Raw genomic sequence first — 14,220 nt, forward strand, 5'->3', positions numbered from 1 at the left:
ATGGGTGAAGGGGGCACCTATCTGTGGGTACAGTAGTGACTTTGGGAGGGGTCACAGTTTCTACCACAAGTGTGACAAGTGGAGGGAGATAGGAACCTGGGTCCCCTACTCCATAATGCACTGCACCAACCACTACACTACTCCTGGCTATAACATCTGAGGCTGTCATAGAAGCTAAGTCAGTCATATTTTGATTCACATTTTTGGGGGTGGGAGGGGGTCAGTGACCACTGGGGGGGTTATTGGGGTGTCATCCCTGATTCCCTCCAGTGGTTTTCTGGTCATTTAGGGCACCCTTATTTGTTATAACAACAGGTCTAGCTCAAAACATCTTAGGTTTAGTTTTGTTTTGTTCCATTATTGCTGAAAAATGTGTAAGTATTAGGAACACCCAAAACCTGCCCTTAACAAGCCCCTGACACTCCACCTTGAGATTTGGATGCACTGCAGACAAACAGCATAGAAAATACTGATTTGGATGTTTTGTGAGAAAAAAGTCCCAATGCTGCTTTATGCCACTTTTTAGACTTTTTTCTTTCAAAATTGAGCTCCATAGTAACATATGTAACATTGTAAGTCTATGTGCTTAGAAAATTAGCTATAGTAACATAGTAAATGATGGTAGGTGAAAACCTATATGGTCCATCCAATCTGCTTGACAATTTGGCCATAGCATAGCTTAATCATACAATGTTATGTGTGAAGTCAACATGCAGAATAATGTGCCATTATATACATCCCTATATTATGTGATCCAACATGTGAGTCTGCATGAATGTGATTTTTGCTTAATCTAACAATTTATCATGCTTTCAGCAGCCTCCAAACAAAAATTTCACTGATAAGAGAACAATTTAATTTATAGACATGAAATACCACAATTTGCAAAACACAAGTCTTCCACAAACTAGAAATAAATATCAACAATATTACTAACATTTAGAGGGTAACTTCATAAGGTGTCACCTAATTTAAGAGGCCAAGCAGGTGCCTATTGAGATGCTGATTTATAAGGGTGCCTATCCACCTTATAATTGAAAGAGAAAACGCCTAGATTTCGACCCAAATTGGGAGATAGACGTTTATTTCACAAAAACGAATAAATCGGTATAATGGAAAGCCAATTTTGGACGTTTTCAACTGCACTCCATCGCGGAAGCGTACAAAGTTGACGGGGGCGTGTCGGAGGCATGGCGAAGGTGGAACTGGGGCGTGGTTATCGGCCGAGGAGAGATGGGCGCCTTTCGCCGATAATGGAAAAAACGTATGCGTTTGTAGCTAGAATTTAGGGCACTTTTCCTGCACCCTGTTTTTTCACGAATAAGGCCCCAAAAAGTGCCCTAAATGACCAGATTACCACCAGAGGGAATCGGGGATGACCTCCCCTGACTCCCCCAGTGGTCACTAACCCCCTCCCACCACAAAACATGATGTTTCACAACTTTTTATTTTCACCCTCAAATGTCATACCCACCTCCCTGGCAGCAGTATGCAGGTCCCTGGAGCAGTTGTTAGGGGGTGCAGTGGACTTCAGGCAGGTGGACCCAGGCCCATCCCCCCCCCTACCTGTTACAATTGTGCTGCTTAATGCTTAGTCGTCCAACCCCCCCAAACCCACTGTACCCACATGTAGGTGCCCCCCTTCACCCCTTAGGGCTGTAATAATGGTGTAGACTTGTGGGCAGTGGGTTTTGAGGGGGATTTGGGGGGCTCAACACACAAGGGAAGGGTGCTATGCACCTGGGAGCTCTTTTACCTTTTTTTTTTGTTTTTGTAAAAGTGCCCCCTAGAGTGCCCGGTTGGTGTCCTGGCATGTGAGGGGGACCAGTGCACTACGAATCCTGGCCCCTCCCACGAACAAATGCCTTGGATTTATTCGTTTTTGAGCTGGGCGCTTTCATTTTCCATTATCACTGAAAAACAAAAACACCCAGCTCACAAATTGTCGAATAAAACATGGACGTCTATTTTTTTCGAAAATACGGTTTGGTCCGCCCCTTCACGGACCCATTCTCGGAGATAAACGCCCATGGAGATAGACGTTTTCGTTCAATTATGCCCCTCCACGTATGTTTATAAAATACTAATGTACGCAGAGGTAACCATGCATACTTTGATGGATGGATAGTTATACCTGCTCAAGAGTGTGTGTAAATATCTGTGCCCAGGTTATTTAAATATGCACTTAAATTAGTGTATTTTGTAGACTACATGCATAGTTATGAACTCTGGATAAATCAATAAAGAAGGAAAAAGACCTCACACAGAGGCTCATTTTCAAAACACATTGACTTACAAAGTTACATGGTTTACTGTAGCCTTCTGAGAAGCAGAACAGTGAGGAAATATTGTCCAAAACAAAAGGCAAAGAACCATATATCTTCGAGAAAATTATTAATACCAACAGGGAAGCACAAGGTACTGTCACTCAACTGCAGATGTTTGTGGCATAAAAGATGAGACTCAAATCCATTTTTGTCACATCTTTATGCCACGAACATCTGTAGTTCAGTGAAAGTACCTTGTGCTTCCCTTTTGGTGTAACTTCTCAGAGATAAATGGTTCTTTGCCTTTTCATTTTGGACAATATTTCCTCACTATTTTAGCTATTTGCAAACTCTGCCCATGCTCTGTCCAAACTGCATCCCTGTACTTGCCTCCCAGCAAAACTCGCTTCATCATATCACTGGCAAACTTAGAATTTTATAACAGGTCATTTGAATGCATATGTGGCCACATATGTGCGACAAAGACTGTCCCCTGGATTCTATATATGCCATCAAAATTTGGGCACCCAAACTAATTAATGAGATGTTAATAAAAAATAATTGGTGTTAATTTCAGCAGCATTCAATACTGTTAGTCATAAGGTTTTGTTGAAATGATTGGAATTTATGGAATAGCTTTACAATGATTGGGTGACCGGAGAATTGAACCGTGGACGTGCTATAGACGTAATCTACTTGGATTTCAGCAAGGCTTTTGCCACGGTTCCCCACAGGAGGCTCTTAAATAAACTGGATGGGCTGAAGATAGGACCCAAAGTGGTGAACTGGATTAGGAACTGGTTGACGGACATGCGCCAGAGGGTGGTGGTGAATGGAGTTCGCTCGGAGGAGGGAAAGGTGAGTAGTGGAGTGCCTCAGGGATTGGTGCTGGGGCCGATTCTGTTCAATACATTTGTGAGTGACATTGCCGAAGGGTTAGAAGGTAAAGTTTGCCTATTTGCGGATGATACTAAGATTTGTAACACAGTGGACACCCCGAAGGGAGTGGAAAACATGAAAAAGGATCTGAAAAAGCTAGAAGAATGGTCTAAGGTTTGGCAATTAAAATTCAATGCGAAGAAATGCAAAGTGATGCACTTAGGGAGTAGAAATCCAAGAGAGGCGTATGTGTTAGGCGGTGAGAGTCTGCTAGGTACGGATGGGGAGAGGGATCTTGGGGTGATAGTATCTGAGGATCTGAAGGCGATGAAACAGTGTGACAAGGCGGTGGCCGTAGCTAGAAGGTTACTAGGCTGTATAGAGAGAGGTGTGACCAGCAGAAGAAAAGAGGTGTTGATGCCCCTGTACAAGTCGTGGGTGAGGCCCCACCTGGAGTATTGTGTTCAGTTTTGGAGGCCGTATCTTGTTAAGGATGTAAAAAGAATTGAAGCGGTGCAAAGAAAAGCTACGAGGATGGTATGGGATTTGCGTTACAAGATGCATGAGGAGAGACTTGCGGACCTGAACATGTATACCTTGGAGGAAAGGAGGAACAGGGGTGATATGATACAGACGTTCAAATATTTGAAAGGTATTAATCTGCAAACAAACCTTTTCCGGAGATGGGAGGGCGGTAGAACGAGAGGGCATGAAATGAGATTGAAGGGGGCAGACTCAAGAAGAATGTCAGGAAGTATTTTTTCACGGAGAGGGTGGTGGATGCTTGGAATGCCCTCCCACGGGAGGTGGTGGAGATGAAAACGGTAACGGAATTCAAACATGCGTGGGATAAACATAAAGGAATCCTGTTCAGAAGAAAGGGATCCTCAGGAGCTTAGCCTAGAATGGGTGGTAGAGCTGGTGGTTGGGAGGCAGGGCTAGTGTGGGCAGACATATACGGTCCGTGCTGGGGCTGGTGGTTGGGAGGCGGGACTAGTGCTGGGCAGACTTATACGGTCTGTGCCAGGGCTGGTGGTTGGGTGGCGGGGATAGTGCTGGGCATACTTATACGGTCTGTGCCAGAGCCGGTGGTGGGTGGCAGGGATAGTGCCGGGCAGACTTATACGGTCTGTGCCAGAGCTGGTGGTTGGGAGGCGGGGTTGGTGGTTGGGAGGCGGGGATAGGGCTGGCCAGACTTATACGGTCTGTGCACTGAAGAGGACAGTACAAATAAAAAAAGTAGCACATTTGAATTTATCTTCTTGGGCAGACTGGATGGACCGTGCAGGTCTTTTTCTGCCGTCATCTACTATGTTACTATGTTACTATTTATGTACTTTCTATCTGATAGAAAGTTTTGTGTAACTGTGGAACAGTGTCGTTCTGAGTTTTTTGAATGTAACACTGGAGTTCCTCAGGGTTCCACTTTATCTGCAGTATTGTTTAATATTTTTTGTTACCATTATGCAAGTTACTGAGAAGTTTGGATGTCTCTTAGAACTTTAGTTTTTATTAAGGTTAGAGAATCCTGTGAGCAGGATATTTGAAAATTTGCGGTTATGTTTAGGTATGATTAATTAATGGTTAAAAGGGAATCATCTGAGACTCAACATGCAAAGAACTGAGATTTTACTATTATCTAGTTGTGTTTACACTGACATGCCTTCAGCTCTTACAATGGATGGGATGGACAACAAGATAGTGAATAAGATGTGTAACTGGGGCTTATCCTAGACACTAAGGGCCCCTTTCAGTAAGCGGCAGTAAGCCCAAAATGAGCTTACCACTTGCTAAACAGGAAGTACTGCTGGGCTACCGCAGCAGCCTGGCGGTACTTCCCACCCCTAGTGCGCCGTCATATCCAGTACTACAAAAATATATTTCTTTTGATAGCGCTGGTGTGTACCCGGTGGTGATCGGGCAGTGATTCATGCTGCCTGGTTACTGTCAGGTTAGCATGAGAGCCCTTACTACCACCTCAATGGGTGGCAGTAAGGGCTCCCCTTGAAATGGCCGTGCAGCAAGTCCTTTACTTGCTGCAGGGCTATTTCCTGCAGGAAAGACAGACTTCACTTTTACTCACTGCAGTAAAAGGGGGCCTCGGCACGCTGAAAGCTTGGTAAAAGGGACCCTAAGTTAACAATGAAGTACCAAGTTGCTAAATTGATCCATCTGATTTTTTTTTCTAAACTAAGGCTTGTAAGGTGATTGTGAGAGCTTTTAAATTCTTTCAGTTTCAGAATGGTTGTCCTGCTTCAATTACTGTAACAGTTTGCTGCTGGGTATTCCAAAGACCTCTTAAAAAGCTTTACAAGCAGCGCAGAATGCTACTGCCAGAATTCGGGCTGGTGTTTCCAGGTATACCCTTATTACTCCTGTTTAAAAAAGTCTGTACTGGTTACCGATAAAGCAACAAATAAAGTTTAAAATTGTCTGTTTAGTTTATAAGGCTCTTCTTCAAATGGTTTCACATATTCATGCATCTAGCTTACATCTTTATCAACCAAATAGATTTCTTCATTCTAATTCTAAAGTCTTTCATGAGGTTCCTTCCTTTCATCTTATTAAACCTGAAGGAAAGAAAGAGGTCGGCCCGTTAGGGAGAGGCCGGTCACAACTGAGCTGAGGGCTAACGAGGGTTAAGGTAGAAGGGAAAGGGTTTTGAGGCTGGAGAGCAAGGAAAGGGTTAAGGTAAGGAAGGGTGGGAGGGGAAGTAGGGGGATATAAAGTAGGGTTGCTGATGTAGGGATTCGTCAGCAGCTGGAAGGAGAGGTTGGTGAAAGGAGCTGACCCGGCCCACCCTCCCACTAGAGGAGGTTGTCGCAGCTGGAGCGGGGCATGGCGGTGATTATCCGGGGACTCTGGTGGTACACAGCAAGTGAGCGCAGAACACTGTTATGTTATTGGTGAATAATTGCCCAAATGTTAAGTGCAATACGAAGTACAATGTTATGCCTGAAGGTCGGGCAGGTTTACAGTTAATTCTGTGGGGATATGGCTTGTCTCCTGGCTTGGACGGCCAGGAGGCCAAGAACTTATCCGGGGCGTATCCTTAAACGGGATACACCATAGTCATCGGGTGCTATAAGAAAGCACAGGTCGGCGGTGGGTGTGCTCAGACGGCCCCACCGGCAGCGGATTGGGGCGCATCATGAAGTAAAGCTGTGTACCCCAGGGCTTGAATTTGCCAAGTTATAAGAAGTTATGTATTACGGTAACATGTTAAGTTGCATTATGTGTAATAGAGTTTTAAGTGCCCGGCTGCGGCCTTAATAAATTCCAAATTTAGTCGAAAAAGTGGCTTCTGAGTATTATTGGGGATTATGGGGTGATGAGAGTGTATGCTGAATGCTCCAGTTGAACAATGTTCAGAGTTTTTTTTTCTCCAGTAACTTTATTAAAATTTTGTCCAAAGAAATACAAAACGTATTAGTCACAATGATGAATATTAACATGTCATAATAAAGAATAGTATCACATCAACAATAGACATAATAAGTTGTTCTAATATGATAAAAATATAATAGGAAAAAAAGGAAACTTAAAACAAATTACTAGCTATGTAGCTGATCCAAGGGCATTGAGGCATTATCGTTATAGTACATACATTGAGAAGGAGAGATAATTTGAAATATGAAAAAGAAACAGTGAGGTGAACAGTATGCACAAAGGCATCACAAAGGAGGTGTTACCCGCATTGCAAGCCAGGAAGTCAGAGGGGACCAAATTTTTTTCTTTAATATAGATCCTGTAATTTTAGCAGAAGCCATTTCAAGTCTATGACAAACTAAGACTGATTGCCACCAAAAATATTAATTCAATATACCATACAATGTTCAGAGTTAAGGGACTGAAATTTCAAAATGAATTGTCTGCATTTTTTTGTAATATTACCTCTTTTGTTCGGTTTAAGAGGTTAAAACATGGTTTCTCCAAGAGGCTTATGATTATGAGACTTATTAACTGTCATATTTACTTAGCGCATTATTTTAGAACTCAGGTTTTTATTTTATTTTATGTGGATGGAGTGGGATATAACTTCATAAAATAAATACAAATAAATTGGCATTCTTTTGGGTTTATGTGTGAATCTGCCCTGCACCCTATTTTATAACATGTGCACCTAAATTTTATAGCATACAATTTTGCCCAGCACAGAAAAAATCATCGCCGGCTTGACCACCAGGACATCAGCATGACCAGACAACATTTGTGACTAAGAGAGGACCCTCTGCACCCCTCCTCTGAAAACCATGCATCCTGACAGTGCTGATGAGTGATGAGGATGCAGCAGAACCAGGGCCGTACCAACACCGTAAGCGGGGTAAGCACCACAGGGGGGCGCTGACCTCTGGAGGGCGCCGCCTGCCCTACCGGCACCTTTTTCCTGAGGTCAGCTCACTTGCAAAATGTTTTACCTGAAGCTGTGATTCTCCTCTCTCCCCTGCCCTCCCCTCTTCGACCGCAGTGCTCACTGAGGCAGGCAGGCTCTGCTGAAGTTGTTTGAAAGAATACAACCAGTGCTATATATGTCTTTGGTGTGGGAAGAACTCCTTATTTAGGGTGAGCTTGAACAACATTCAAATTAAAGAGAACAGCCATGTTTGGAGGGAGGTGTGCAAGTGAGACTGGGGAGAAATAAAAACTAAATAGTGTAATTGTTAAAATCTGTAAGTGGTTCAAAGTTTTTTTTTTTTTTTTGTGAGCATGTACACCGAGAGGAGGGCATGACTGCAATGATGTGTGCATAATTATCAGGTAACCAGATAGCTACAGCTAAAAGCCATTTCATTAGCTGGTGGTTCCAACAGTAGTTTCAAAAGAGGAAGTTTAGCTGACGTGTAGTATAGAAGAGCTGATAAGTGAAAATCTGATTGGTTTTTTTTGGTGTTTGGATAGGAAGAGTCTGTGAGATGTGAAAATATATTTTGCTTTAATGAAATTGCTAAACTTTAGAGTCAGAGACTTATGATCAGAAAAAGAAAGTCACCAGACAACAAAGGTAGAGAAAATCATTTTATTTTCATTTTAGTGTTTGGAATATGTCCACTTTGAGAATTTACATCTGCTATCTTATTTTGCAATATATAGCAATTTGTTTCTAAGAATATTGCTGACAATTCCTGTCAGTGAGGCAAGTGGTGAGCAATCATTTTCACGGTTAAAAATCATAAAAAAACTAGTAAAAAATGCCCGTTTCAAAAGGGAAGGAAACGGGCTCTAGCAAGGCCATCCTCCACCCTCCCTCCCTCGCTGTTCCAGACTCTGCCGTCCCTCCGTTTTCACCCCCCTTTCCGCGACCCAGTCGACCCCCCTTCTCAGCGAAAACCGTCCCCCTCCGCCGTCCAGTACCTGTGCTGACGGGGGACCCCAACCCCCGTCAGCAGAAGTCCTGTGCTGGCCTTCGAGGCGTTGCTTCTTCAATGATTTTGTGTCCAAGTTGCTCTACGTGCGTCTGATGTCAGACGCACGCAGAGGAACTTGAAACGAAGATCATTGAAGAAGCAACAGCACGAAGGCCAGCACAGGACTTCAGCTGACGGGGGTTGAGGTCCGCCGTCAGCACAGGAACTGGACGGCGGTGGGGGACGGTTTTCGCCGAGAAGGGGGTCAACTGGGTCACAGAAGGGGGGTGCAGTGGGCTGTAACACAGGGGGAGGAGTAGGGAAACACGTTCCGTGTGTTTCCCTACTTCTCCCCTTGCTTTGGTATCAGCTGTCACTGACGTCACTGACATCAGTGCATGCCTGCCTAGCAAACCACCTCCAAGGGAGGCACGGTCCCAGGCACATCCTGTTGGAGGTGAGAATTATTATATAGGATTATTTGCGATCAAGTATTTCGCAAGAAAGGCTTGTAAGCCTTGCCATGATTGCTATTGAGAATGATATATGTGCCCAGTTAGATATCAAAGATTTAATTACTAATTTCGTGAACATGAAAGCATGAAAAGCTAAGTCCAATATTTTTTTTGTTACATTTGTACCCCGCGTTTTCCCACTCATGGCAGGCTCAATGCGGGTTGTAAACCCTCTATTTGTTCAGCAATCCCACAAAGATGCACTCCATCTTTCAGCTCCTATTTCCTTTGCATCTTGTGCCACACAGGGGGGGGGGGGGGAACCAACTGATAGTCTACAGGGGGTTACCAGAGACCCTAGGCATGGCCCTGAGCAGAACCATCAGCAGGAGAGTCAGAACTGTTAGCAGGAGACTGAGTAACCCCAGATATTGATGCCTGAACAAACCAGTCTCTTCTAAAAAGACAATCAGCATAGATAAGATAATCACACTCGAGGAACTTTAGATTGAGAAACTCCAGGTAAAACAACCCCCTCCCCCCAAAAAATATATACATATACTACCCTAACCATTTACACCCACAAGATCTACTATTCACACGATCCAAGACCAGACACCTAACTACAACCTGATCACACATATACCTGAAATCAAATAGATTCTAAAGAAACCACATAACAATCACAGGTCCACACCTTCCAAACCTACTGGATCCTAGCAACAATCTCAAGCTTGCACCATCCTAACTTACTGAATCCCAGTAAACACTGACAACTGCACAGAAGGAAGAAAAAAATGCACATCACCAAACTTCTTTTAAGCCTATCCAGTCTAACATTAACCACCACCATGAGAGCCCTAAAACAAGAAGACAACAACATCATACCTACATGATGCAACCTGTACCTCCCAACCAGACACACCACCTTTTATCGGGAAAAGCAATGATCAAACAAAAGAAGAGCTCCATCTTCGCTTCAAACAAAGCAGACCGGAAAAAAAGGACCTACCCAACCCAACAAGCCCAGTGAGCATCAGTTAGTTAAAATTCCCAAAAACCCAACAACAGAGGATAGCCACCTACCAATACCAGTGGGATACATAAGTGCTAGATCAGCTGTAAACAAAATGGAAACAATAAAGGACTGGATAATGGAATACGACCTTGGACTAGTCTTCCTAAACGAAACTTGGATTCACGACAAAGAAGACCCAATCATCTCTGACTTTCACCCTCCAGGCTATAAAATCCTACACTGGACCAGAAATGGGAAAAAAGGGAGAAGGCATCACATTAATATACAGATCCTTCTTCATAGTGGAACCCATTGCTGAATCCATAACACTGCAACTAGAAATTTGCCTCAGTCAAAATGAAAGACAAATCTCTACTCAACCACCTCTGCTGAATACTTTTCTACAGACCCCCAGGAAACTGGAGAATGGCTCAGACAAACCTTATGGATTTTATCTTAAACACATGTGCAGCAAACCCAAATATGATACTAATAGGTGACATTAACCTACATCTAGAAGATCAGCACACAGATACTACCAGAGAATGCAACAAATTTCTCCAACTATGGTAATCCAAATGGGCACAACTGAACTCAACTCACATAAAAGGTCAAACACTAGACCTACAAGCATACAGATTCTCAATGGGCCAGAACTTCTGGATCCACAACAGGAGATGGACAGAGATCCCTTGGTCTGACCACTATAGGCTAGACATGACTCTATATTGGAAAGAACTAGGAATCTGGCAAATGCAAATACGAACCTCATACAAAACAAGAGGGAAAATTGACACAACAACATTCTGGTACTCCATATATGAAAACCAATGGCCACCATCAACTGACTACAGAATTTCTTGCAGAATGGGACAAAAGATTTACTATCATTCTAGATTAAATAGCATCCTTGATAACCAAAACTTCTTAAAAACACAAAGTAGTCGCATGGTTCAATGAGGAATTAAAAGTCCACTGCAGAAGACAAGAAAGAGCATGGAGAAAATATAAAAATGAATCTACCATAGCCACATGAAGGAAAGCACAAAAGAGGTACAAACTCAAAATAAGACTAGCAAAAAGAAAGTTCTACAAAGAACAAATAGGCCCCGATTATAGAGACACAAATAAATTATATTTGCTTGTAAACAACCTACTAGACATAAAAAACTGACAACAAAGAACGATGATCCCCACCAGCAAATGAACTGGCCAAAATTTTTGAAGAGAAGATCAAATTAAGGAAAAGCTTACCTCAGGATGATACCAACCTTGAACCTTTCACGGACAAATTGGATAATCCCTCAGAGGAATCACCAGTGGACAGGACATGGACAACCTCTCATATGAGATAGTATCACAAGTGATAAGAAAGTTCTCAGCCTCCCTCTTCAAGCTTGACACATGTCCCAACTACATTATGAAAGCCCCCCCAAACTACTTCATTGAACAACTCATATCCCACCTCAACTTTATGTTCCAGGAAGGTCATTTCTGGCTTGACAAGAGTAACATTCTGTTCACTCCAGTCCCAAAAGATCCCAAGAAAAACAACAATGACATCTTAAACTAAAGGCCTGTTGTATCCATACCACTAGCAACCAAGATAATGGAAGGTATAGTGACAAAGCAACTCATAGAATACATCAACAAATTCTCCATATTACATGAATCACAATCAGGCTTTAGACTCCACCACAGCACAAATATGGTGCTGATCATTCTTATAGACAAATTCAAACATGAAATCTCAACAGCCAATAACATCCTACTACTCCACCTTGGAAAGCAGAATGTGGAGTACCACAGGGCTCACCATTTTCACCTATACTATTCAACCTAATGATGATCTCACTAGCCAGATCCCTATCCAAACAAGGCTTTAATCCCTTCATCTGTGCCGATGATGTCACAATCTTCATACCCTTCAAAACAACCCTTCAGAAATTGCTTCCAAAATCACGAACAGCATGAATACAATGGAATCCTGGGCATCAGCCTTCAAGCTGAAACTAAATAGGGAAAACACACACTGCCTGATACTCTCATCCCCACACAATACTGTCCACTTCACAACCATCCATGTCTTGGAATCATCCCTCCCTACTTCTGACAAACTGAAAATTCTATGAATTACCATAGACCATGACTTATACCTTCAAAACTAGGCTGCAGAAACTACAAAGAAAGTATTCCAAGACTGTATAAAACAGTACCTCCCAAGAGATGTCTTCCACACTCTGGTCCAAACCATGGTCCTTCCCCATGTGGGCTATTGCAACGGAATCTGCTCAGGGTGCAAGGACCAAATACTAAAGAAACAACAAACAGCACAAAACACAGCGGCTAGACTCATTTTCGGAAAAACTCATTTCAAAAGCACTCAACCCCTACTCCAAAAAGTACACTGACTCCCAATCAAAGCATGCATATTCTTCAAGACTTCTTCTCTCGGGCTCTCACTGGGCTACATGACCAGCCTAATAGACCTACCAATTCATAATGCATCTAGGTACGCAAGATTCTACCTTACCCTCCACTTCCCTAGATGCCAAAGCCTCAAATACAAATCAGCATATACCACTGGTTTCCCATACATCTGCACCAAGCTCTGGAACACACTACTGAAAGACCTAAAATTTATAGACACCTACCTAACCTTCTGAAAACATCTGAAAGCCCATCTATTCAGAAGATTCCTTCTCACTGCCTCAACGTAACCAAAGCAGACCAACGGAAATCAATATATATATTTGACAATGACAGAACTAAACTCCCAGTACTCAAAACGGCCCCACACACCCTAACCTTGACTTCCACATGGCAAACCATTTGCAAGAAACATGCTGTTCTCAAACCCAAAACAAATATAAACCTCAGTGTTCTATACAATTTACAACCACTGTTCTACATAATTTACAACTAATGTATCCTATACAAATTAGTTGTGTGCCAGCATTTCAGTAGGCGTCAGTACGGTGCCCAAAGTTAGGTGCAAGATCCATGTTAAGCTAGTATTATATAAAAGGTGCACTCCCTTTGCAGAATATTATCTTACCGTGGATCTTCCTGGCTCCACACCAATATTGGAAGACAGAAAGAAAGCATACGCCTTCAAGCTAAGTACTTTTACATAAAGTCAATGTAATTTAAGACGGAAGAGTTGAGTGCTTTTCTATGCAAAAAGAATAAATATAAGCGATACAGACTAGGAGGTTTTTCACCCATGATGAAGAAGTCCTAACCCTCCTTCTGTAGAACAGCGGAAGAGGTGCTTCTTGAGGCGTTTTCCTCCTAAGAATTAATTTTCTTTTGCTTACCTTGAGATTGGTTTTCTAGTTATATATGAGATTGTCCTAATGTTGGGTGCCATCTATAAAATTTCCCCCTATATAACTATGGCCTAAGGGGGGAATTCTATATATGCTGCTGAAAAAATTGAAATGGAACCCCCCCCCCCCCCACACGTTTAGCACTAGTCTATAATCATCGCATAAAGTTAGGCATAATTTATAGAATACATGTAGCACCACCCCATGACTAAAATTTAGGCACAGCCGTTTATGACAACTAAAACCTGGTGTAAATTTCCATGCCTACCTTAGACACGGATTGGGTATATTCTATAACAGTGTGTGTAATTTTTAGGAATGCCCATGACTCTCCCATGGCTATGCCCCCTTTTGAGATCCGTGCATTAGAATTTATGTACACCACTTTACAGAAAGTTGTGCGTGTAAATTCTAATTAGTGCAAATTGGTGCCAATAATTGTTTCTTAATCAATTAAGTTGCATGCATAATTTGGCCACGCTGCCAAATTTGTGCACGCAATTTTGGTTGCCATATATAGAATTCCCCACTAAGTGTGTTTTACAGAGCTACTCATCTTATGATGATATCAGCTCATAGTATTGTACTGAGAGTAACAGTGTAATGTTTTTATTACTAACTTCTATTTAATTATCTGATGAAATCCACTTTAATTAATGAAGGTTGAAATGCCGCACTTTTTGGTTTCAAGATCTGCATGATTAGTGAGCAGACCACCCTTTTAAATCTAGTCTGAGGTACCCCCACTGAGATTAGAAACAAAGCCCTGTAGCATTTTTTTTCTCTCATCAGAAGAGATCGGTTCCCAAAAGGAGCTGGAGTTACAGGGATAATACTGGTGTAGTTGTTACTTCTAACCATGACATCACTCAACATTTTAATCCTAGGCACACACTGCTACACAGGAGGACCAGCTCACCTGAA

The sequence above is a fragment of the Microcaecilia unicolor genome, chromosome 5 (assembly GCF_901765095.1).
Source record: "Microcaecilia unicolor chromosome 5, aMicUni1.1, whole genome shotgun sequence".
Taxonomy (NCBI): Eukaryota; Metazoa; Chordata; class Amphibia; order Gymnophiona; family Siphonopidae; genus Microcaecilia; species Microcaecilia unicolor.